This window comes from Bufo bufo, chromosome 1, assembly GCF_905171765.1.
Source record: "Bufo bufo chromosome 1, aBufBuf1.1, whole genome shotgun sequence".
NCBI classification, from domain to species: Eukaryota; Metazoa; Chordata; class Amphibia; order Anura; family Bufonidae; genus Bufo; species Bufo bufo.
This window is the reverse complement of record NC_053389.1, coordinates 217,647,447-217,671,697: the sequence shown is the minus strand read 5'-3', so window position 1 is coordinate 217,671,697 and position 24,251 is coordinate 217,647,447. Positions and strand designations below refer to the sequence as shown.

At 44.2% G+C, this 24,251-nt stretch overlaps 1 protein-coding gene across 6 annotated transcripts in view; it reads left to right on the top strand.

The window, feature by feature from the left end:
• Positions 1-24,251, top strand: part of EPS8 (epidermal growth factor receptor pathway substrate 8) — a 145,083-nt gene that overhangs the window by 34,975 nt on the left and 85,857 nt on the right. For 2 of the 6 annotated variants that reach the window (XM_040435239.1, XM_040435162.1), the window contains exon 1: positions 5,747-5,910. The exons of 2 other annotated variants lie outside the window; for them this stretch is intronic. The gene's annotated coding sequence lies outside the window, so the exon portion shown is untranslated. Of the gene's footprint in view, positions 1-5,746; positions 5,911-21,871; positions 21,963-24,251 lie in introns of those variants that run through there. 2 more of the 6 variants (XM_040435182.1, XM_040435202.1) reach the window with 2 other exon arrangements.

Below are 24,251 nucleotides of genomic sequence, written 5' to 3'. Positions count from 1 at the left end.
TTTTATCCTAATCGGTGGGAATTTGTTAATAAAGTATATTTACAAAAATGATCACTGTCAAATCATTAACAGATGTAACAGTGATCATTATGATGGGATAACCCCTTTAAAGAAATATTTCATTAGGAAAAATAAAAAAACAACAAAAATTTGAGGTGATAATGATCTTAAGAAGGAGATTAATAATGACTACAAACATACTGATTCGAAAGTTCAGTCTAGATATCACCCTATACAGGAGTACTTTTTTTTTTATACATTTATGAACCTAGTAGTACAAGATATACCGAAAGTAAAAGTTCCCCAAAAACTGCAGTATATCAAAAGTGGAGAGGGAAGCTGTGACGGCGATGCAAGAGAAGAATATCGCTTTACGTCCAGCGGACAAAGGTGGTGGCATCGTAATTATGGATAAAGAAAATTATTTTAAGGAGGCATACAATTTATTGGGGGACCAAAAAACATCTAGAATATTGAAGAAAGATCCAACGGAAACCTATGAAAAAGAATTAAATGGATTTACACAAAGGGGCAAAAAACAGGGTATATTAAATAAAAAGGAGGTGGAATTTGTAGAAATCAGACACTCGAGGATTGCTGCCTTCTACTATAATCCTAAAATCCATAGAAGCACAATTGAACCGCCTGATTGTATCAGGCACTGAATGTCTAACCAGCAATTTATCGAGGTATGTGGATTTCTATATACAGCCGTGTGCCCAGATGTTACCGACCTATTTGAAAGACACTAAGCACATTTTACAGATATTAAATGAAATGGAATGGAGAACGCATTATATTATTGGTACACTTGATGTAAAATCATTTTATACTATAATAGAAAATGAGAAAGGATGTGAAGCTGCCAAATAATTGTTTTTAAGAAAAACAGGGAGAACTACTTAGAGATCACATCGATTTCATAGGGGATTGTATATTTATTTTAAAGAAAAATTATTTTATTTTTGAGGATACTTTTTACCTTCAGCAGTGGAGTACTGCGATGGGGACGAGATTCACAAATTTATATGTGGGGCGGTGGGAACATGAAGTGATCCATCCCAATGACGAGCTCCGGGCGAATCTCGTCCACTGGAAACGCTTTATAGACGATGTGTTTTTTATTTGGAGGGGGGAGGGGAAGCAAAATTGGTGCAATTTTTTTAAAGAATTAAATAAAATTTTTGTTTTATTTGGAATTTAAACCATTTAGTACAAGGGAGATACATTTTTTTTTTAGACTTAACTATTTATACAGAGAAGGATAAGTATGTACAAGGACATATAACAAACCGACAGATTTGAATAGTTTTATTTCACAAAGTGCCAATTCATGCAAATAAGAAGAAACTACAAAAAGGGAGGATTATGAGAAAGAAGCAGAGGAACTACAACATAAATTTGAATCGAAAGGTTACAGTAGGGATTTATAAATACAATGTAATATAGATGCTCACCCGTCTACTGTCAAACAAGGTGCTCAAAGTCTAACTGACTCACCCAGTCATAAAAAGAGAGGGATAGACTGTCACTCTCTATCTGGTAGCACATAGAGAACAGACAAATGGTGTAAGATGGTTGGTAATTTATTTTATTATAGAGGAATAAATATACATAAATCTGTATTAAAATTCTTAGTATAAACAGTCCTACATACAGAAGGTTTATACGTGTATGGTTCAATTTATTAAGGTAAAACTAGTAGTAAAAATTTAATAAATGGTAAAATTGAGAAAGTGAAAAAAGAAAAAATAGAAAAAAATTATATATATTATAATATAATATATAAGGATATAATTCGCGCCTCAGGAAAAATTGATATAAAGGGCAATAGTAACTCAGTGGAAAGTCTGTTTGGTTAATAGGAAGTCTTTTTGTTCAGAAACTGAATTATAGTTAATGATCTGGAGGGTTGGAACTGGTTAATCCTCCCAGATCTAGTGATGATCAGTATTCCAAGGGATAAATGTTCAAAAGTTAATAATCCAAAGAGTTAATAATTAATCCAACTGGGGATTCCAGTTGGTCAACAGAAAATGGTAAGGGGCTGTGGGTCTATGTGACCAATATTTAGAGGACTATAGCAGGCAGGGGTTGTATATATTGTTCCTGTGGCCTCCCACAGGAAGATAACACACTGTCTGCTGTTACCTTTTTTGAGGTCTTTTACGATCGCTTGCTGATGTCTCCTTCGCCTCTCAGGGCATGCGGCAGGGACGGCATCCACGTGGTATTGGGCTTTGCGCGTTCACAGCGCTTTGCGTTCCACATGGTCTTCTGTTGACTCAGTGCATCACTATTTGCTGGATGGGTTCGGCGTGTCACGGGGTTGCTCTGCACTGATAGTATATGCCGGAGAGGCTGTGGTGGATCTGCGAGCAGTGATTATCTGCGAAAGTGCTTCTTATATTGTCCGTTTACTTTTTGGACATGCGGGTATCGTAATATAACAGACGCATTTCAGGGTCTGAACTGAGCTCTTCCTCAGTGGTAACCCGCAATTGACTATGGCTCCCTTTTTTATCCACTCCCTCCAATCAAGAAATAGTTTAATCTCAATTGAATAAGGCTGTTTTTAATGATATAATAATGGGTGTTAGTTAATTGTTAGTTTGTTCTGATTGTCGGCGCAATCTTCTTGGGTTTAACCCTTGAATGCAGTGATTTAGATGCGTATATAATGGGAAATCATTTCAAAATAATAGTGTATCAAATATAAAAGGGGGCATTAGCCACTTTGCGTCTTATGAGGCGAAAAATACGGTAACTGTGAGACTAAGATGTCTAAAAACATCCATTAAAAAAATATTGGGACATTTTGTAAGAGGATAAAATAGTAGGTGATTATATCCCCAAGTTCCCCAAATTTATATAAAGGAAGGCTAGAAATGTGGGGAATATGGTGGCACCAGCAAATAAATGCATAAATATACAAGTGAATAATCCAAAAATAAAGCAACCATTAAAAGGTTTTTTTTCCATGTGGAACATGGGTATGCAAAAATATAAAAATTACAAAAAAATCTGGATGAAATACAGAAGTAAAAAATGCAGGTGGCTCATTTGTGTATGATATGAGAGGCTATATTTTTTATTACTACAAAAAGGTCCTTAAATAAGAGAGTGGAGGAACATATTTATAATATTCACATCAAATACGATGGCCGCCCCTCATCCCAACATAAGGAGAAACATGGGGGTTTAAGTGAGGGAACTCAATTTGGTGGAATAGAAATAGTTAAGGGAGATAAGGAGATTTTATTTTTAAAAAAATTCTAAGGTGGAGACACGTTGGATTTTTTTATATGAATACATTAGCACCAATAGGGTTAAACTCAGAGATTGAATTATTTTCATTTGAATAAAAGAGAAAAGTATGAGAACTAAGGGTTAAAAATGGGAAGGAAGGAGAACCCTATATAAGTAATACTAGGAGAAGCAGTCTACATCCTTGATGAAGGATAACTATTATCCGAAACGCGTTGGTACTTTTTTGACTCTCCTAGATTCCTGTAACCTAGTTCAGTGATGTTACGTCACTCTGATTTGAGCGCGAGCTAGCGCGTCTAACATTGAGCGGTGCCACCGGCTGGGGCAAGCTAATTTTTTATAAATTGCATAGGTCTCCCTATCCCACTCTAATATACAAGTACCAGCATACAAAAGAGGATTGGTACGCGCAGAAAAGTGACAGCAAAGTTCAAGCAGGTACATACACTACTCAAAAAAATAAAGGGAACACTTAAACAACACAATGTAACTCCAAGTCAATCACACTTCTGTGAAATCAAACTGTCCACTTAGGAAGCAACACTGAGTGACAATCAATTTTACGTTGCTGTTGTGCAAATGCGATAGACAACAGGTGGAAATTATAGGCAATTAGCAAGACACCCCCAATAAAGGAGTGGTTCTGCAGGTGGTGACCACAGACCACTTCTCAGTTCCTATGCTTCCTGGCTGATGTTTTGGTCACCTTTGAATGCTGGCAGTGCTTTCACTCTAGTGGTAGCATGAGACGGAGTCTACAACCCACACAAGTGGCTCAGGTAGTGCAGCTTATCCAGGATGGCACATCAATGCGAGCTGTGGCAAGAAGGTTTGCTGTGTCTATCAGCGTAGTGTCCAGAGCATGGAGGCGCTACAGGAGACAGGCCAGTACATCAGGAGACGTGGAGGAGGCCGTAGGAGGGCAACAACCCAGCAGCAGGACCGCTACCTCCGCCTTTTGTGCAAGGAGGAACAGGAGGAGCACTGCCAGAGCCCTGCAAAATGACCTCCAGCAGGCCACAAATGTGCATTTGTCTGCTCAAATGGTCAGAAACAGACTCCATGAGGGCCCGACGTCCACAGGTGGGGGTTGTGCTTACAGCCCAACACCGTGCAGGACGTTTGGCATTTGCCAGAGAACACCAAGATTGGCAAATTCGCCACTGGCGCCCTGTGCTCTTCACAGATGAAAGCAGGTTCACACTGAGCACATGTGACAGACGTGACAGAGTCTGGAGACGCAGTGGAGAACGTTCTACTGCCTGCAACATCCTCCAGCATGACCGGTTTTGCATTGGGTCAGTAATGGTGTGGGGTGGTATTTCTTTGGAGGTCCGCACAGCCCTCCATGTGCTCGCCAGAGGTAGCCTGACTGCCATTAGGTACCGAGATGAGATCCTCAGACCCCTTGTGAGACCATATGCTGGTGCGGTTGGCCCTGGGTTCCTCCTAATGCAAGACAATGCTAGACCTCATGTGGCTGGAGTGTGTCAGCAGTTCCTGCAAGACGAAGGCATTGATGCTATGGACTGGCCCGCCCGTTCCCCAGACCTGAATCCAATTGAGCACATCTGGGACATCATGTCTCGCTCTATCCACCAACGTCACGTTGCACCACAGACTGTCCAGGAGTTGGCAGATGCTTTAGTCCAGGTCTGGGAGGAGATCCCTCAGGAGACCGTCTGCCACCTCATCAGGAGCATGCACAGGCATTGTAGGGAGGTCATACAGGCACGTGGAGGCCACACACACTACTGAGCCTCATTTTGACTTGTTTTACGGACATTACATCAAAGTTGGATCAGCCTGTAGTGTGTTTTTCCACTTTAATTTTGAGTGTGACTCCAAATCCAGACCTCCATGGGCTGAAAAATTTGATTTCCATTTTTTTATTTTTGTGTGATTTTGTTGTCGGCACATTCGACTATGTAAAGAACAAAGTATTTCAGAAGAATATTTAATTAATTCAGATCTAGGATGTGTTATTTTTGTGTTCCCTTTATTTTTTTTGAGCAGTGTATATACATAATGGGATTGATGCTGTGAAAGCACGTTTACCTCTGCTTATGGTATTGTAAGGAGTGTGGGGTATTGTCACGCTGAACCATATTATTGATATTCGCATTCCATTTTGATCTGTCATAATAGAAGTCTATGGGAATCATAACGGATCCGTCTGGTTCCTGTTATGCAAGACTGAAAACAAATCGTATTGCAGGCCCCACCTGCTTCTCTTTTCCCTGCCTACTTGTGTTGCCCTATCTTCGTTCAATTTGGACCCGCCTACAACATTTGGCTGCTTTTTATTTTTTCACTGGGGCCCTTAAAATTCCTAGTCCATCCCTGCATATGCTTCAAAATCAGCTTTTTGGCTGCTTGAGCTTTTGTTAAGTAGTGTTCACATGCTGATGGTCCTGCTAAGAGGTTTCTGCATGTGGCACCCCTGTATATACACCCATCTAAAGTTTTATTGTGTGGGTGGTGTCCCGGTTACACAGGAAGGTGTCATAAATTCCTTGGTTACTGTTTTACCATTTCCCAGGATGACCGCTTCTCATTATCTTTGGACAGATTCATTGCAGGGTTACAGGACGGACCAGGGTTGTGTATACGTTCAGGCTTGTTCTGGGGAGCTGGTGGGTGAGTGTTTTTGTTTTTTTATTTTTGGTGCTCTTGAGGAAAGTTTTTTTTGTTTTGTCTGTTAACTTGTTAGATCTGTCCCCTTACACTTTATAACTGGTTGCACCACCTTGATTGCCATAAGATGCTTATCATAATTTAGCTTTTTTTCACATTACGTTTCTCTTTTGTACATGAACATACAATGCGCGTTTCATGTCCTTCCGCACTGTCTGTGCACACAGAATGAGTAGCTAGCTGTGAGGCGTGGGTACACTGTTGGCTTTGCTCATAGGTTTTTTTTAATTATTGTTTTTTTGTAACAGAAAACCTGACAATATTTTAAGCCAATTGCCATGGATATGAGAGCCTGACTGCACCAATATGTCTTCACATCTCGTATGTGCATCTGTCCCTTCCCGGATTCTGTAACTGGCTTCTGGGAAGATTTTATCTCTGCTCTAAATCCTCTCCGTGTGGTTTGTGGTTCTCAAAGTCCACGGCCCAAGGAATGGAACCATCCAGACCAATTTTTTCGAAAGATTGTTGTGACTTTTACTCTCTCTTACGGCTGCATATTGAGGTTTAGATCCAGTAAATGTGGTTGTCTCTTTTTCAGATTGTGTAAGGTTGCAGCTGCTTGACCACATGGGTCGTCTGGGGGTTCACAACTATCTTTCTACAGGTAGGGAATTGTTCAGTGTGACTAATGTGTAAGAATAGTGGATGACCTGGAGGTTACTGCTCTTTCACACTGGCATGGCTCTGCTTCATCCAGAGGATTACAGAAGTGACTGAGAGAACAGCCCATTTCAGAGGCATTTTATATGAGTCACTATCAGTGTCTGCTAATACTGTTGGAGCAGAACCCGGGGCACTTGGAAGCCCTACTGCATTAGTCAGGTATCTGCGGAGGTGATCTCATGAAGATGGGAGGATGTCTGCAGTAAATGACTTATCAGTGGACACTCCTGGACACCCAGGGTAGTAATAATCAAGAATACCAAACATTCCCTAGAACTTCAAAGGACACATTTACCAATACTTCAATTGTAAAAGTGCTTGAAGACTGTGGCAAGTGGTGGCTTCATGGTCAGTTGAGACATTTTCTGGTGTGGTGAGATGTTAGTAGTAGAGATGAGTGAATTTCATGTTATGAAATTCGTTCACGCTTCGTTTGGTGGTAAAAGCAGAATTGCGTTATGGATTCTGTTACCACGGACCATAACTCAATTCTATGACGGAATGCCTTTAGAGGCATTCTGTTATTCATTAAGTCAAAATTGAAGTCTACGGCCTACATAACGGATCCATCTGGTTTCCGTTATGCAGGGGAGTCCTCTCCTGCATAACGGAAACGTGACGTATCCGTTTTGCAGCCCGTAGACTTCTATTATGACTGAATGTAATAATGGAATGCCTCTAAAGGCATTCCGTCGTAGAATTACGTTATGGTCCGTGGTAACAGAATCCATAACGCAATTCTGCTTTTACCACCAAACGAAGCATGAACGAATTTCATAACATGAAATTCACTCATCTCTAGTTAGTACCATTGGTACCATACACATGTCACCAGCAGTGGAACTGGGTCAGAGCCATAGCTTGTGGTTGATAGGTACTCTGTTGGAATACCAGGCCTCATGGGTGGTCATGTGGTGACTACTTTAGGCTTCGTTCACATCACCGTTCAGCCTTTCCGTTCTCCTGCTCCGTTTAAGAGCAGGAGAATGGAAAGGACAGATTTGGCAAATAACTGAGCTGAACGGAACCTAAGGACCCCATAGACTATAATGGGGTCTGTTGGGTTTCCGCTCAGAGGAAGATTTTTGAAGCGGAGACAAAAGTCCTACATGCACAACTTTCGTCTCCGCTTCAAAATCCTCTTCTGAGCGGAAACATAACCGACCCCATTATAGTCTATGGTGTCCTAAGGGCTCCATTTGGCTCAGTTATGTGCCTTCTCCGTCCTTTCCGTTCTCCTGCTCCTAAACGGAGCAGGAGAACGGAAAGGCTGAACGGTGATGTGAACGAAGCCTTACATAGATATAGTAGTTGGGGGAGGGGGGGGAAACAAGAGGCGGGCAGCTGCTCAACAACATGATGCCTTCCACGGATGACACCTTCATTTGGTGCTTTGTCAGGTCATTTAGACTTTTTTTTGATGGTTTCCTCTATAGCCTGTGCCTGTCCAGTAGAGTTAGGTTAGGTTCACGTGGTCAGTTACCACGCAGCAAAAGTGCATGGATTTTTACCACCAATAGCTGTGGTTTTGTGCGAGTTTTTACATGTGAAACGCACTTTACAACATTTCTAACTAAACTGTGCGTCCATCAAAAACGGTGGCAGTTTGCAGTAAAACACATGGGTGCTCGTTTATCACACATTGACTCCACAATTCTGGCTTCAGAAATGTGCAAAATGGGGCTTTTGTGACTCTTTTTTGTGGCTTGCGCAATTTTTTTTAAACATTTATGTTTTTACACACTCACTCCAGTTTTGAAATATGGGTAGGAAAGTGGGCGCAGTTAACCATGTTAATAAGTCACAATCTCACTGCAGTAGGAGGGTGGAGTAGGAAAACTGGAGGAGCTTTTCTAGATAAGTGTTAGGTTTAAAGATGAGATAAAACAGGTGGCATTTGATAAATGTGGCATTTGGTAAACCAAGGCAGACTGAAGCAAAACCGACTTCAAATATTCCGCTCATGATAAATTCCCCCATTGGGGCTTTGCTGTGCAGCACACTACTGCTACATGTGAACCCAGTAGTACCACAGCAGCCATTATCCTCAGCCGAGTTGGGGCCTGCTGTGAGCCTTGTGATTTAGGGTGCATTCATACATATATTCATTTTTTTGCAGGTTGCACACAGACCCAATCATTTCTATGGGGTCGCAAAAAATGCAGCCCCGCAAAAAGTCTGCATCTGCAAATGATAGAACATGTCGTATTCTTGTCTGTCTTACGGACAAGAGTGGGAATTTTTTCTGTACGGCCCACAGACGGCATTCGTATTTTGTGGTCATGTGAATGCACCCTAATGTGTACCCAAAAGAGGCATTTATGGGACATCACATTTCGTGATGATGGTGATCCAGTTCAGATAATGGTGTCTGTGCCCTCCTCTACCCCCCCATCTGCTGCGTGTTTTGGAGGGTACTTGGGCTTGTGAAGGATATTAGGTGACATCGGCTCCCTTCTCCTGCCTCTGGAGACATGTGGGTGACTTTGCTCTCTCAGCCAGAGGATGGGGCTTATAATCATACACTCCTTTCACTATCAAGGCTCCTTATAAATCTGTCTTCAGCCTGAGCCGGGCCTCACGGGGTGTGTATACATTTGCAGGGCGCCTCCATTGTGTAATACCGGATGGTGCTTTGTTCTGCCGCAGTAATGAGCCGTGTGTGTGTGTCAGATAAGACGGCTGGATGCAGGGGATAACGCAGCCTGCTTTCACTGGGGATGAGGTAGCATAAGAGCTGGGTTCCCTGGATGGTCAGTGCACCGCGCAGAGGATGGGGGACATGGGGTCTTGCAGCAGAATAGGGGGAGTCTCTTCCATTTTTGTTTGGGAAGGTTTCCATGGTAACTAATGGTCTTCATGCTTGGAGGGTGTCCGCTGCCGTGCTTGGCTTGTGTCAGGATCCTGGAGGTAGGAGACCACTGTCTGCTCTATATGTAAAGTCAGGGCCGAGATTTGATTTACAAATGAGCTGTGTGCTGGGAACGTTCCCCGGTGTCCGAGCAGCCATGCTGGTGTGGATGTTATATATAGGGAAGGGAATGTACATTATTGTATGGGGAGGATGGACTATATCATACAATATTACATGCAGAGGATAGGGGAGTTTGTAAGGCAATATTATCATATAGGGAGCAAATATAAAGAATAACCTGGGGGAAGAGTAAATTATACAGTATTACCATATAGTATAGTGTTTAGGGGAAAGAGTATATGTTAATGTTATAGGCAGTGTATATTATTTGGTGTCATGTGGGGGAGGAGCATATTATACAATACTTTTAGGGATGAACGAATTTCATATTTTGAAATTCGTTTTTCAGTTTTGGTTGTGGTATAATGTGAATTGTTACCACGGACCATAATGCAATTCTATGACGGAATGCCTTTAGAGCCATTCCGTTATTCATTCCGTCCTAATAGAAGTCTATGGCCTTCATAACGGATCCGTCGCGTTTCCGTTATGCAGGAGAGGACTCCAGCATAAAGGAAACCAGACGGAATGCATTGCGTCATGGGATTGCGTTATAGTCCGTGGCAACGGAATCCATAACCGAATTCACATTATACAACAACCCAAAACATATTTCAAAATATGAATTTCACTGATCCCTAAATACTATCTTTGGAGAGTTTACATTGTATAATATGTGGGGAAAGGAGTACTGTGTATTATATGGGGAGCATATATTATACATTATTATATGGGGGAGTAGTATATTAAGCAATATTATATAGGGGGTACTTATACAGTATGTGGGGCTGGCGTATACAGTATATTATACGAGGAACATAAATTGTACAGTATTTTGGGAGAAGAGTACATTATATGTGGAGTGGATATTATTCATTTTATATGGGGCAAAAGTTTTTTAACCCCTTAGTGATTACTAATACGCCTTTTTACTGACTTAAACAAAAGGGGTTTAAAGGGATTATCCAACCCCCATAATGTTCCCCCTAATGCACAGGCCCCTCATGTAGTTTATACTTGCGCCGCTCCCTGGCACCCACGTCACTCCTGCTCCCTGCACGGCCGTTGCTGCGTCTCGCCATTGCGCGGATCAAAACATCTGGCAATGGGGGGGTTGGGGGGTTAGCCAATAGCAGGCGGTGACCCAGCCAAACAAGACCCCCCGTCCACACCCCACCCGCTCCTCCATCGCGGGACATTTTGATCCGTGCAACTGGGATATGCAGCGGCGAACGTGGGGGGAGCAGGAGCAACGTGGGTGCCGAGGAGTGAGGTAAGTATAAACTACATGAGGGGTATGTGCATTAGGGGTCATTATAGGAGTGGTTGGATAACCCTTTTAAACCCCATTATATGGGAAACCTATATTCTACAGTATGAGGGAGGAGTGTATTATAAAATATATGGGAGTGTATTCTGTGGGGGAAAGAGTATATCTTATGCAGTATTATCATATGGGGAGCATATATTACTTTCATAAAATAAGAGATTGGGTGGCTGACTATCAGGAATTGGTTCACCCAAACATAAACATATCAATAGATGATTGGCACTCTACCTCCTGAATCACATTGGAGCATAGGGATAAAGAATATATACTTTATTCTAAATTGTCCACCCAAAATAATGATAAAACACACGCTTAAATATAATCAATAAGATATAAACGTAGCAGTATATAAAAAATTCTTAGAAGTAGTATAGAACTTGTGGTGTATCTGATCGTACACTATATAACAGGGCTGGCCAACCTGAGGCTCTCCAGCTGTTGCAAAACTACAACTCCCAGCATGCCCAGACAGCCTACAGCTATCAGTCTACAGCATGGCATGGTGGGAATTGTAGTTTTACAACAGCTGGAGAGCCGCAGGTTGGCCAGCCCTGCTATATAGTATGGATGAGAATAATCCAGTATATAGTGGGAATAGTCCCCAAATGATAGAATATAGATCCTTTGAATGGTCCCTTGATGACAAACAGCAATCAATTGATGCGGCAATGTCCGTCCTTGTGACCTTTCATTTGTTCATGTATTAAGGTAAGTATATATTTTAGAGTATATAATATATATTGGTTACATTGACGGTAAGGCTTACTTATCCGAGACTTCCTTCCTCAATATTCACTTGTTTGAGACCTAAAAATGCCCCTGCTGGTGCGTTGACTGCAATCACTCATGTGTACAACAACATTTTTCCCCTTTCTCATGCACTTGGGTATAAACCCGCTAACTTAGTTAGTTTCTGAGGGATCGGGATCTCGTGCTGGCCGTGGCGTCCCACGTGTCGCTCGGCATGGAGCGATCTTACCACAGGTATGATGTCTATTGGGTTGTGTGCACTGGGGGCTAATGAGATCAGCTGATTGCCGTAGGGGTTGCAGTTTGCACAACGCAGGGTGCTGGTAGGTTAAATCATCTCTTGCCTCCAGCTGGAGAAGTTGCGTATCGCTTGTGGTCTCAAATGTCCTTCACTGTAACAGCAATATCAGGGGGTCTTCCTGTGGTAAGCTCGTTCCATGCCGAGCAAAACGTGGGACGCCATGGCCGGCACGAGATCCCGATCCCTCAGCCACTAACTAAGTCAGCTGGTTTTATACCCAAGCGAATGAGAGAGGGGAACATTGTCGTTGTACACATATGAGTGATCACAGTCACTGCACCAGAAGGGACATTTTTAGGTCTCAAACAAGTGAATATTGAAGAAAGAAGTCTCAGATAAGTAAGCCTTACCGTCAATGTAACCAATATATATTATATACTCTACAATATATACTTACCTCAATACCTTAATATATGAACAAATGAAAGGTCACAAGGACGGACATTGCCGCATCAATTGATTGCTGTTTGTCATCAAGGGACCATTCAAAGGATCTATATTCTATCATTTGGGGACTATTCCCACTATATACTGGATTATTCTCATCCATACTATATAGTGTACGATCAGATACACCACAAGTTCTATACTACTTCTAAGAATTTTTTATATACTGCTACGTTTATATCTTATTGATTATATTTAAGCGTGTGTTTTATCATTATTTTGGGTGGACAATTTAGAATAAAGAATATATTCTTTATCCCTATGCTCCAATGTGATTCTGGAGGTAGAGTGCCAATCATCTATTGATTTATTACATTAGGCCCGCCTCATGACACAACCGTATTTTGTATCAGTGTCTGATCCACATTTTTAGCAGATTGCACACCCAGTCATTTCTAGTAAGGGTAGTAAGAAAATTTGCACACAAAAGGTGTTTCTATTTTGGGGATCTGTGATTTGCAAACTGCAATGTGGACATGGTCGTGTGCATGAGGCCTTATGTGTACGATCATGTAGGGAATGTGTATTATACAGTATTATGTAGAGGAGTCGTGTTATACAGGATTATATGGAGAGTTCATATTATACAGCGTTAGGCCTCATGCACACGACCGTTTTTGTGGTCCGCATCCGAGCCGTATTTTTTGCGGCTCGGTTGTGGACCCATTCACTTAAATGGGGCTGCAAAAGATGCGGACAGCACTCAGTGTGCTGTCCACATCCGTTGCTCCGTTCCGAGGGCCCGCAAAAAAAAATATAGCATGTCCTATTCTTGTCCGTTTTGCGGACAAGAATAGGCATTTCTACAATGGGCCGCCCGTTCCGTTCCGCATATTTCGGAAGGCACACAGGCGGCTTCCGTTTTTGCAGATCCTCGGTTTGCGGACCGCAAAAAAACGCCACGGTCGTGTGCATGAGGCCTTATATGGAGGATTTGTGTTATACAGGATTATATGGAGTATATTATACAGCATTATGTGGAGGACTCATGTTGTACAGGATTAGGCCTCATGCACACGACCGTTTTTCGGGTCCGCATCCATTCGGACCCATTCACTTCAATAGGGCCGCAAAAGATGCAGACAGCACTCAGTGTGCTGTCCGCATCCTTTGCTCCGTTCCGTGGCCCCGCCAAAAAAATATAGCATGTCTTATTCTTGTCCGTTTTGCGGACAAGAATAGGCATTTCTACGATGGGCGGTTTGCGGACCGCCAAAAACGGAATGGTCTTGTGCATGTAGCCTAATATGGAGTATATTAAACAGCATTATGTGAAGGACCCATGTTACACAGAATTATATGGAGTATATTATACAGCGTTATGTGGAGGACTCATGTTGTACAGGATTATTATGGAGTATATTATACAGCGTTAGGCCTCATGCACGCGACCGTTGTGTGCATCCGTGGCCGTTGTGCCGTTTTCCGTTTTTTTTCGCGGACCCATTGACTTTCAATGGGTCCGTGGAAAAATCGGAAAATGCACCGTTTTGCAGCCGCATCCGTGATCAGTGTTTCCTGTCCGTCAAAAAAATATGACCTGTCCTATTTTTTGGACGGACAACGGTTCACGGACCCATTCAAGTCAATGGGTCCGTGAAAGAACACGGATGCACACAAGATTGGCATCCGCGTCCGTGATCCGTGGCCGTAGGTTACTTTCATACAGACGGATCTGAAGATCCGTCTGCATAAAAGCTTTTTCAGAGATGAGTTTTCACTTTGTGAAAACTCATATCCGAAATGTATATTCTAACACAGAGGCGTTCCCATAGTGATGGGGACGCTTCTAGTTAGAATATACTACGAACTGTGTACATGACTGCTGCCTGGCAGCACCCGATCTCTTACAGGGGGCTGTGATCCACACAATTAACCCCTCAGGTGCTGCGCCTGAGGGGTTAATTGTGTGTATCATAGCCCCCTGTAAGAGATCATGTGCTGCCAGGCAGGAGGGGGCACACCCCCCTCCCTCCCCAGTTTTAATTTCATTGGTGGCCAGTGCGTCTCCCCCCCCCCCCCCCCCCTCTATTGTAATATCATTGGTGGCCAGTGTGCGCCCCCCCCCCCCCCTCTATTGTATTATCATTGGTGGCCAGTGTGCGGCCTCCCCCCCCCCCCCCCCCCCCGATCATTGGTGGCAGCGGAGAGTTCCGATCGGAGTCCCAGTTTAATCGCTCTGGGGCTACGATCTGTAACCATGGCAACCAGGACGCTACTGCAGGCCTGGTTGCCATGGTTACTTAGCAATATTACACTATTAGAAGCATCATACTTGCCTGCTGCGCTGTCTGTGACCGGCCGGGATCTCCTCCTACTGTTAAGTGACAGATCATTAAGCAATGCGCCGCACAGACCTGTCACTTACCAGTAGGAGGAGCTCCCGGCCGGTCACAGACAGCGCAGCAGGTAAGTATGATGCATCTAATATTGTAATATTGCTAAGTAACCATGGCAACCAGGCCTGCAGTAGCGTCCTGGTTGCCATGGTTACCGATCGGAGCCCCAGCGATTAAACTGGGACTCCAATCGGAACTCTCCGCTGCCACCAATCAGGAGGGGAGAGGGGAGGCCGCACACTGGCCACCAATGATAATACAATAAAGGGAGGGAGGGGGGCCGGGGGAGGCCGCACACTGGCCACCAATGATATTCAAACTGGGGAGGGAGGGGGGTCTGCCCCCTGCTGCCTGGCAGCCCCTGATCTCTTACAGGGGGCTATGATATGCATAATTAACCCCTCAGGTGCAGCACCTGAGGGGTTAATTGTGCGGATCACAGCCCCCTGTAAGAGATCGGGTGCTGCCAGGCAGCAGGGGGCAGTCATGCACACAGTTCGTAGTATATTCTAACTAGAAGCGTCCCCATCGCTATGGGAACGCCTCTGTGTTAGAATATACTGTCGGATATGAGTTTCACGATCTAACTCATATCAGACAGTATATTCTAACATAGAGGCGTTCCCATGGTGATGGGGGCGCTTCAAGTTAAAATATACCATCGGATTGGAAAAAAATCTGATCCTATGGTATATTAACTCCTGACTTTACATTGAAAGTCAATGGGGGACGGATCAGTTTGAAATTGCACCATATTGTGTCAACGTCAAACGGATCCGTCCCCATTGACTTGCATTGTAATTCAGGACGGATCCGTTTGGCTCCGCACGGCCAGGCGGACACCAAAATGACATTTTTTTTTTGTCCGTGGATCCTCCAAAAATCAAGGAAGACCCACGGACGAAAAAACGGTCACGGATCATGGACCAACGGAACTCCGTTTTACGGACCGTGAAAAAATACGGTTGTGTGCATGAGGCCTTATGTGGAGGACTCATGTTGTACAGTATTATATAGAGTATATTATATGGATGACTCCTGTTGTACAGTATTATATGGAGTATATTATACAGCGTTATATGGAGGACTCATGTTGTACAGTATTATATAGAGTATATTATATGGATGACTCCTGTTGTACAGTATTATATGGAGTATATTATACAGCGTTATATGGAGGACTCATGTTGTACAGTATTATATGGAGGACTCATGTTATACAGGATTATCTGGAGTATATTATACAGCGTTATATGGAGGACTCGTGTACAGTATTATATGGAGTATATTATACAGCGTTATATGGAGGACTCATGTTGTACAGTATTATATGGAGTATATTATACAGCGTTATATGGAGGACTCGTCACATGGTACTTATTGGCAGCTTTCCTCTTCCCTGCTGTGCGAGGACAGAGCTGTTCAGTAGGTTTTATACAGATTTGCTGTCATGACTACATGAAATGTTGAGATAATTGAGGTTCTGGAGAAAACAGCAAGTCCCAGGATCAGTACAGAAGACGACATAACATGTCTTAGGGCGTATTCACACCGGAATTATGACAATTCTATGAATTTCGGCGTGGCTTACCACAGCAAATCTGTGCCACAATGTTCCTTAACTGTAATATGTGCTGCCATATATACAGCCATGGATTTATTTATTTTGTTCCCGTCTGGATTTCAAAAGCACATCAGGACATGTCCGTTCTTGGCGCGGCTTCCTCATAGAAAATGCATGAGGCATGTGAAGCAATGGACGGGGCCAATTCGTGGTCACATGTGTGGTATTCAAACTACAAATCTGTGGCAGAAATTCAATGGTCAGATTTCTGCTGCAGATTCCGCAACAAATACACGTCAGATTTTTCTGGCCTATGTTTAATACTCTGTGAATTACGCTCCTCAACACTGAAATTGCAAATCTGAGACAGACAAGCCATAAGGTTATGCAAATTGAAGAGGTGGTGGGTATCGAGAAGATCTGCAGATGATCACAATTCAAGCACTTAGGCTAGTTGCACACTAGCGCTATACATCTGGCAGGCTGTTCCCTGCCAGAACAGCCTGCCAGATGTCTTTGCACTCCAACATCGCTGTAGGTATGTAAGGTGCGCAGCGCAGCAGTTTTCCTCCGGCCGATTCTTGGCATATTTGTATGAATGCAGCCAGATCTCTGCTGGTTCCCATTATAATTAATGGGGCCAGACTGGAGCGTTACCTTCCTAATGCCGGAGTGCAAAAACATTAGTCAGGCTGCTCCCTACCGTAACGGCCTGTCAAATCTTTGAAACAAGCCTTTGCTCAAATCTGTGTCTGTCATGAGTGATGATTGTGCGATGCCTCCTGTTCATCTATGTGCCAGCCATCACTTGTCCCAATCTGAGAGGGACCGAATCCTTGAACCGAGACACCTTGGTTTATTACTCTGGTAGATCGTTACATGCCTAGGCTAAGATGTCAGCACTGTTCTATGCCGTCTATACCATGGTTGAGAAAACAATGAAGAACTGGAACGCCAGCAAGAGGTGCACAGAATGATCATCTGATTAGAGGAATGGAGCACAGTGATCTATTCTGTACTGCAAGTGAAATTGGACGTCACATCCCAAGCCCAGGGCGGCAAACTGTGTCTACACAAACCATCAGAAGCCGCTTGCACAACATTGGGCTGCGATCCAGACATCCAGCTACAGACGTTCCATTGACCTTACACCGCCGCTGTCAAAAGCTATAGTGGTGCACAGCAAGATGGCAAGAGAGGCTGGAATGGAGGTCTAACCTCTTCAGTGACGTGTCCTGCTTTTGTCTTAGATGCTGTGATAGCTGGAGATTGGTCTGGAGGCCATGTAGGCAATGCCACGAAGAGACCTATACAAGGGAACATCACACCGGATCACTCCCTGGATTATAGTGTGGTATAATGTACAGTTGCTGGACCCCTATAGTTGGTACACTAACAGCTCGGCGTTGCATGGATTTGGTAGTGGAACCAGTTGTACGGCAGTGTCCCCAGAGCTGTTTTTCAACTGGACATGTCTAGGCTGCATGTGGCCTGTGCTGCTTTAAGCAGCCTGTACGGCCTAAAAGTACTACCATGGCCTGCAGAATCCCCAGACTTGTCTCCCATCAAGTACATCTGACGTCATTGGTCAACAATTGCAAAGGTTGCTACCAGCAGTGGATCTTGATGATTTCCGTGCCCAAGTGCATTCAGTGTGGTAGAACATTCCCCAGACAACCATTAATAACCTCACTGATAGCATGCCAAGGCGTGTAAGTGCATGTATTTCTGCTTGGGGAGCTGATACTGAATAAATCTAATAATTTATTTGAATATTTTGTTTCAATTTTTTCATATTTTGCATATCATCACCATGTCTATGGATCCTGTGATTTCCATAATTCCACAGCTTTTCCGTCTATAACCCTTATCAGCTATAATGTGTCGTGACAGTGTGATGGCAGTAGGTTGTCTAGTCAGTCATGTCAAGTACATCTATCCTCTTAACCGTCTGTCTATAGTACACATCTGATGTTACGATAGACCGTTGCACCCCATGTCTTTTTTACACTTCATTCCCCTGCATACAATCATATTTCTTTTAAAAAGAAAGTCTCAGGCATGTTGAAAGCCAACATAGGACCTTAAAATCACCTTACAAAGGATTGAGGAGATGCAAGAGGTGGGGGAGGAATGAGTCCTGATCATAGCAGCTTGCAATCCATCTCCCCATGCACGTGGCAAAATGGGACTGTGGCCGGGTTTACAGACAGACGAGCAGGCCGGTGCTCTGCTGTTTTAGTTACTCCCATTGTACAGGAGTTACAGAAGCAGTGCAGTTTGTTCTGCTATGCTGTTTGTGTAGTTCCAGTTCACTGCACTGGGCTAACAGCTGGGCACCGGCCCGCTCGGCTGTTTCGCTAAGCACACCCACATGGAGCCAGCACTTAGTCCCATCTCGCCATGAACACTGTGAGGTGGGACAACTTTCTTAAGGGCCGATACAAGCAGTAGGGGATGTGTAAGAGCCCTAACCATAGGAACTTAAAATCTATAGGCTGCTTCCACACGAGCGTATTGAAATCCGTCGGTATTCTGACTCTGGATTCCTGATGATCTACCATCAGTATTGCTTCAGTATTTCCTCAGGACTTTTATGCGTATTCCTTCCTCCCTGCATTTTTGAGGCACTCCCATAGACTGTAATGTGCGTAGTTGGAATCGAATACGAACAAAACTCTGTGGACTTCAAATACTGACGGAAATTATACGCCCATGTAAATAGCTGTATTAACATTAGCAGAAGATTTCAGTACATAAAAACTGGCCCATATACGGACTGCAAATACGCTTGTGTGAGTAAAGCCTGTATTGGACTGGCCAATTGTCGGCAACTTTTTTGTTAATGAACGTTCGCAGGAATGCTCATTAGTGTTGATCTGGCAGTGTAATACTGCTGCCGACTACCCGATGAACGAGCGTTTGCTCGGAATCTTTCAGCATGCTTAAAAACCTTAATTTGCAAATCGTGCTGTCTAATCACAATCTGCTGCCAGCACATAATGACTTAGTATGGGGATGTTATGGCATTAGAGGTCACCACTCCTCATACTGTGGAGGAGATCTCTGTATATAATAGCAGCGGTCTCCTCCGCTAGTAAGCACGCGATTGCCAGGAAGGAGAACCTCCTTCATGACAATGGCCTGCAGAATCGGGCGGTATAATACAGCCTTAAAGGTGTTGTCCGGGTACAGAGCTGAACCCGGACATACCCTTATTTTAACCCAGGCAGGCCCCCTGAGGATAGCATCGGAGCATCTCGTGCTCCGATGCGCTCCCTTGCCCTACGCTAGATCGTGCAGGGCACGGGCTCTTTTGTTTATCATAATGTTCGGTGACGTCACCGGCTGTGATGGACGGGACCTAGCCGTTTTACTGGCTAGGGCAGCGCTAAAGCCCGCCCATCAGTGCCGGTGACGTCACCGGGCTTCCTGGCAGCCCCATGGAGAGCCTGGTTAGTCACCGGAACTCCTAAAAATGCCTTTGCCCTGTGCGATTTTAGCGCAGGGCAAAGGAGGGCATCGGAGCATGAACTGCTCTGATGCTCAAGTCAGGGGGGCAGCCGGGGCGAAAATGGAGGTATGTCTGGGTTCAGCTCTGAACCCGGATATCCCCTTTTAAGGGGGGGGGGGGGGGGGTGAGTACCATCCCTGACTGCAGGAGCTTACAATCGATAGGGAATAGATTGCAGAGTAGGAAGGTTCATGGATGCATGTGTAGTGTGACTTTGTTGCAGTCCATGTGCCGCCATCTGTCATTGCTTCTGTTTGGTTTGGAACTATTCAGTAAGAGGCAGAAATTCAATGCATTTATAGAGTAAATATCGTCGACAAACAAACGAGTCTGAAAGCCCTGGAACAATCTTCCATTGTGTGAGAGATCAGTGCGGGAGGGGGATTGACTAAGCACAGTTCTCAGTAGGACAGGTGTGAGTTCTTAGACCATTTTTTTTCTGATGCAGAACCATTTATTTCAATGGTGCCGGAAAAAATGGCGACAGGGTCACATAGTGTGCTGTCTGCATCCCTATGTCCGTTTTGCATGAACATGTCTTATTCTTGTTTGTTTTGCGGACAAGAATCGGCATTAATAAATAACATAGGGCGGAACATGCGGAATGGGAAATTGCAGAACGCACACGGACCACAAAACGAATACTGTTGTGTACGTGAGGCCTTAAAGATCATCTTTCAGCTTGATCAACTGTAAGGCACGTTATTTGGAAGAGTTAATCATACTGATTAAAACAATGCCTCAGTTATATCTGTGCGACGCATGGTTCTAGAGAAAACCACACTATATATTAATATGCTAGCCAGAGCCCTTGGAGCACCGGTTTGTGAACACCCCTGCAGCCCTTGCTACCACCCCCTTCCCTGGACTGGGCTAGACATCTTGTGGGATCCAGGGGATGGTGGAGTGGAGAGGGGGTCCTTTTAATCAGCATGATCAACCCTACCAGGTAGTGTGTCTGGCTTAAAGGGGTTGTCCGGTTTCCAATATTGATGACTTATCCTCAGGACAGGTCATCAATATCAGATTGACTGGGTCCGATTCCCGACACCCCCATGATCAGCTGCGCAACATTCCTGTGAATGCAGCAGTCTCTTCACTGTTTACCTGCATTGCAGTGGCTAGCAGGGGTAATTGCGGCTCCTCTGTGTAGTTACACGCTCATTCAAGTGAATGGGAAGGCAGAGCTGTAATTGCGCCGCTGCAGTGTCAACGGCAATCAGAAACGGTGAAGTGCTGCGTTGTCTTCAAACAGCTGATCAGTGGGGGTGGCGGTAGCAGGACCCCCACCATTCTGATATTGATGACTTGTACTGAGGGTAGGCCATCGTTAACAGAAACCGGACAACCCTTTTAATAGGGTTGATCATGCTGACAGATGCTGTCGCAAATCTGCCTATGACTAAAATCTGCTCTTCTCATTGATGACCCAACATCTGGAAAGGTAAGGCCCCTTTCACACGAGCGCCATGCGTGACGTGAACGCATAGCACCACACTGAATCCGGACCCATTCATTTCAATGGATCTGTGTACATTTTTTTTTTTTCACGCATCAGTTCTGCGTTGTGTGAAAAACGCAGCATGTTCTATATTCTGTGTTTTTTCACGCAGCCCTGGCCCCATAGAAGTGAATGGGTCTCCAGTGAAAAACGCATTGTAATCCGGAAGCAAGTGTGCATGTGTTTTTCACTGATGCTTGCTAAGAGATGTTTGTAAACCTTCAGTTTTTTTATGAAAAACGCATGGCACCCACGTGGAAAAAACTGAACGTGATCGCAGACAAAACTGACTGAACTCGCTTGTGCAATGGTGCGAGTTTCACTGAACGCATCCGGAGCCAATCCGTCGCGCTTGTGTGAAAGGGGCCTAAAGGGTGTTAGATGTTGGCCCGGGGCGGTTGGATTAGTACATATTATTTCATACACAGACTCTACCCATTGTGTGTCCTTTGTATAACAAGGTCATTGTTCTGCAAATAAAGCTTCGAGGGCTTGTTACAATGTTTCAGTGACGTGAAATGAAACACAAAATCTAGAAAGAACATTTGTTCTCTGCTTCATGTGGCTGGCTGGACCGACCCTTTAATCCGTGTGTTCATGGCGTCTCCGGTAAGGTGGAGCTCCTGCTCTTGTACCTGTTGTTGAACGTGGGCCTCTTGCCATCTACATATTCTGATGACATCACGTTATTATTTGCTCTCAAAGCTATAATTAATTGTTTAGTCAGTCTGCACTCGCAATACGGCCTGGCCATTAACAATTCAGACCGACTAAACAGTGAGGTCCTAATTAGTTCTCTGATCCCACTATGGAAGAGAACTGATTGGCTGCCTTCTTCTTTCCAGACCCTTACATCAGTTGTGCACAGTCAGCCTTGTATGTATCCCATCCAGGCTGCTCCATAATTGGGGGGCTGAACATCTGCTTTCTGATTAGGGGTTACTTACAAGGAGGGAGACACCAGAGACGTGTCCTGTCTATGGGCTGCGTGTGGTATTGTAGGTCATTTGTGTCGCCTGGCCCTGTCGGGGTGCACAAAGCAGCTTGGGCACACCCTTGGTGCACTTAAAGGGCATTTTTCAGCACATTTGTGTCCATGAAACTGGCTGACCTGTTGCATGTGCACTTGGCAGGTGAAGGCATCTGTGTGCCTCTGAGCACTGCTTTGTAATGCCTCATTCACACGTCCGTGTTTCGGTCAGTGATTGTGAGCCAAAACCAGGTGCAGATCTTTCCCTTATACCTGATTTCTGTGGAGGCTCCAATCCTGTTTTAGCTCACAATCGCTGACATGTGAATGAGGCTTTACACCACCTGTGCTCTGCATACTCCCTCCTCCCCTTGATTGACAGGGCTAGACATCAGCATGCTGAGGGCAGAGCTGTGTTCTAGCATATACATATTATATCCACTACTTACTGTAGCCTTACCACATTGAGAGATGCTTAGAAAGATAATATACATATTACTGCTTCGTAGAATATATGATATAATATATGAAACCAGTAATATATTCGCTTTCTAAGCATGGTAAAAACACTCTTCTCTATGTGGAAATGCTATATGCTTAGTGGTAAGTCCTTAGCCTTGCATGTAGAGATACCAGGTTGAATCTTTTAGATCCCTTTCACAAGAATGATACGGATTAGGTCCGGATGCATTTAGTTTGCGTTCCGTGAAACTCGCACCATTTGGCAAGCAAGTTCAGTCAGTTTTGTCTGCAATTGCGTTCATTTTTTTCCGCGCAGGTGCAATGCGTTTTGATGCTTTTTTTTTTACGCGCGTGATTAAAAAACTGAAGGTTTACAAACAACCTCTCTTGGCGCAACCATCAGTGAAAAACACATTGCTTACGGATGCAATGTCCTTTTTCTTTAAATCCCAGGGTCTGATCCCTGTTTCAGAGCAGTACAATACATGCTGTATCATCCTGCTTTGAAACTGTCAGTATTACATTCAGTTGCCTATGAGACCCAGCCTGAGGGCTAGGCCTCATAGGCTTCCGTATATAGCAGGCCCAGAGGCCTTTGTAAGGCTTTTGGGTGCCATGTCAACCATCTGCAATCGTGGGAAGCCAGTGGGTATAGAGAGCCTTCCCTCTGTAAACCTCTTGGACGCCGCAGTCAGCATTAACGGTGGCCTCTAAGTGGTTAATCTGCCGGCATCTGAGTTTTGAGCGATGCCAGTGGATGCAGCCAGGTCCCTGAACTGATTTGAGCGGGCACAGCTCCTGTACATGTACAGCACTTCGCGTGAACGCTATGCCCATTGGGGGTTAATTCCATACGTCTTTCTGCATTGTTTTTCATGTCTTCAATATGAATATACAGTGTATATGGAATGAAAAGGCGAGTCTAAACTTTTGACAGTCTCTGTCCATGACATTGTAATCAAATGTTAAATAATAGCGGCAAGAATCTGACCGCAGTGATAAGACGTAATAAGAAGCTTTCCCTAAGACACAGGTGACCTGGAAGCTGCTTTTCCTCAGACACCTGCAGGTGAAATCTCATTATATCCGTATGAGACAGGCAGGCTTTCCCTCCAGCTCCCATTCCTGCTGCTCACATGTCTTTCAAGCTGGACCCGTCTGATCATAGCTGGTAATAGGGGGCATCTGAGGGATTATTTCCTTGGTATCAGCAATAGACTTGAGATGAGATGGTGGGACAACCCGGGAGAAGCATCTGGTTCAGCAGGTAATATGGGTGACTTGGAAAAGGACAGGAGGACCTTGTTCTGGCCAAAATTCTCCTCTCTCCTCATTTATGCAGACTATTATGAGGGTGATGGGTTTTGGGGGTGCTGTGGATTCAGTAGTCCTATGTATTATGTATAGTCCTCTTATTCTACGTAAAGTGTCAGTGCTTTATGGACTCCTATTGTAACAATGGCGGT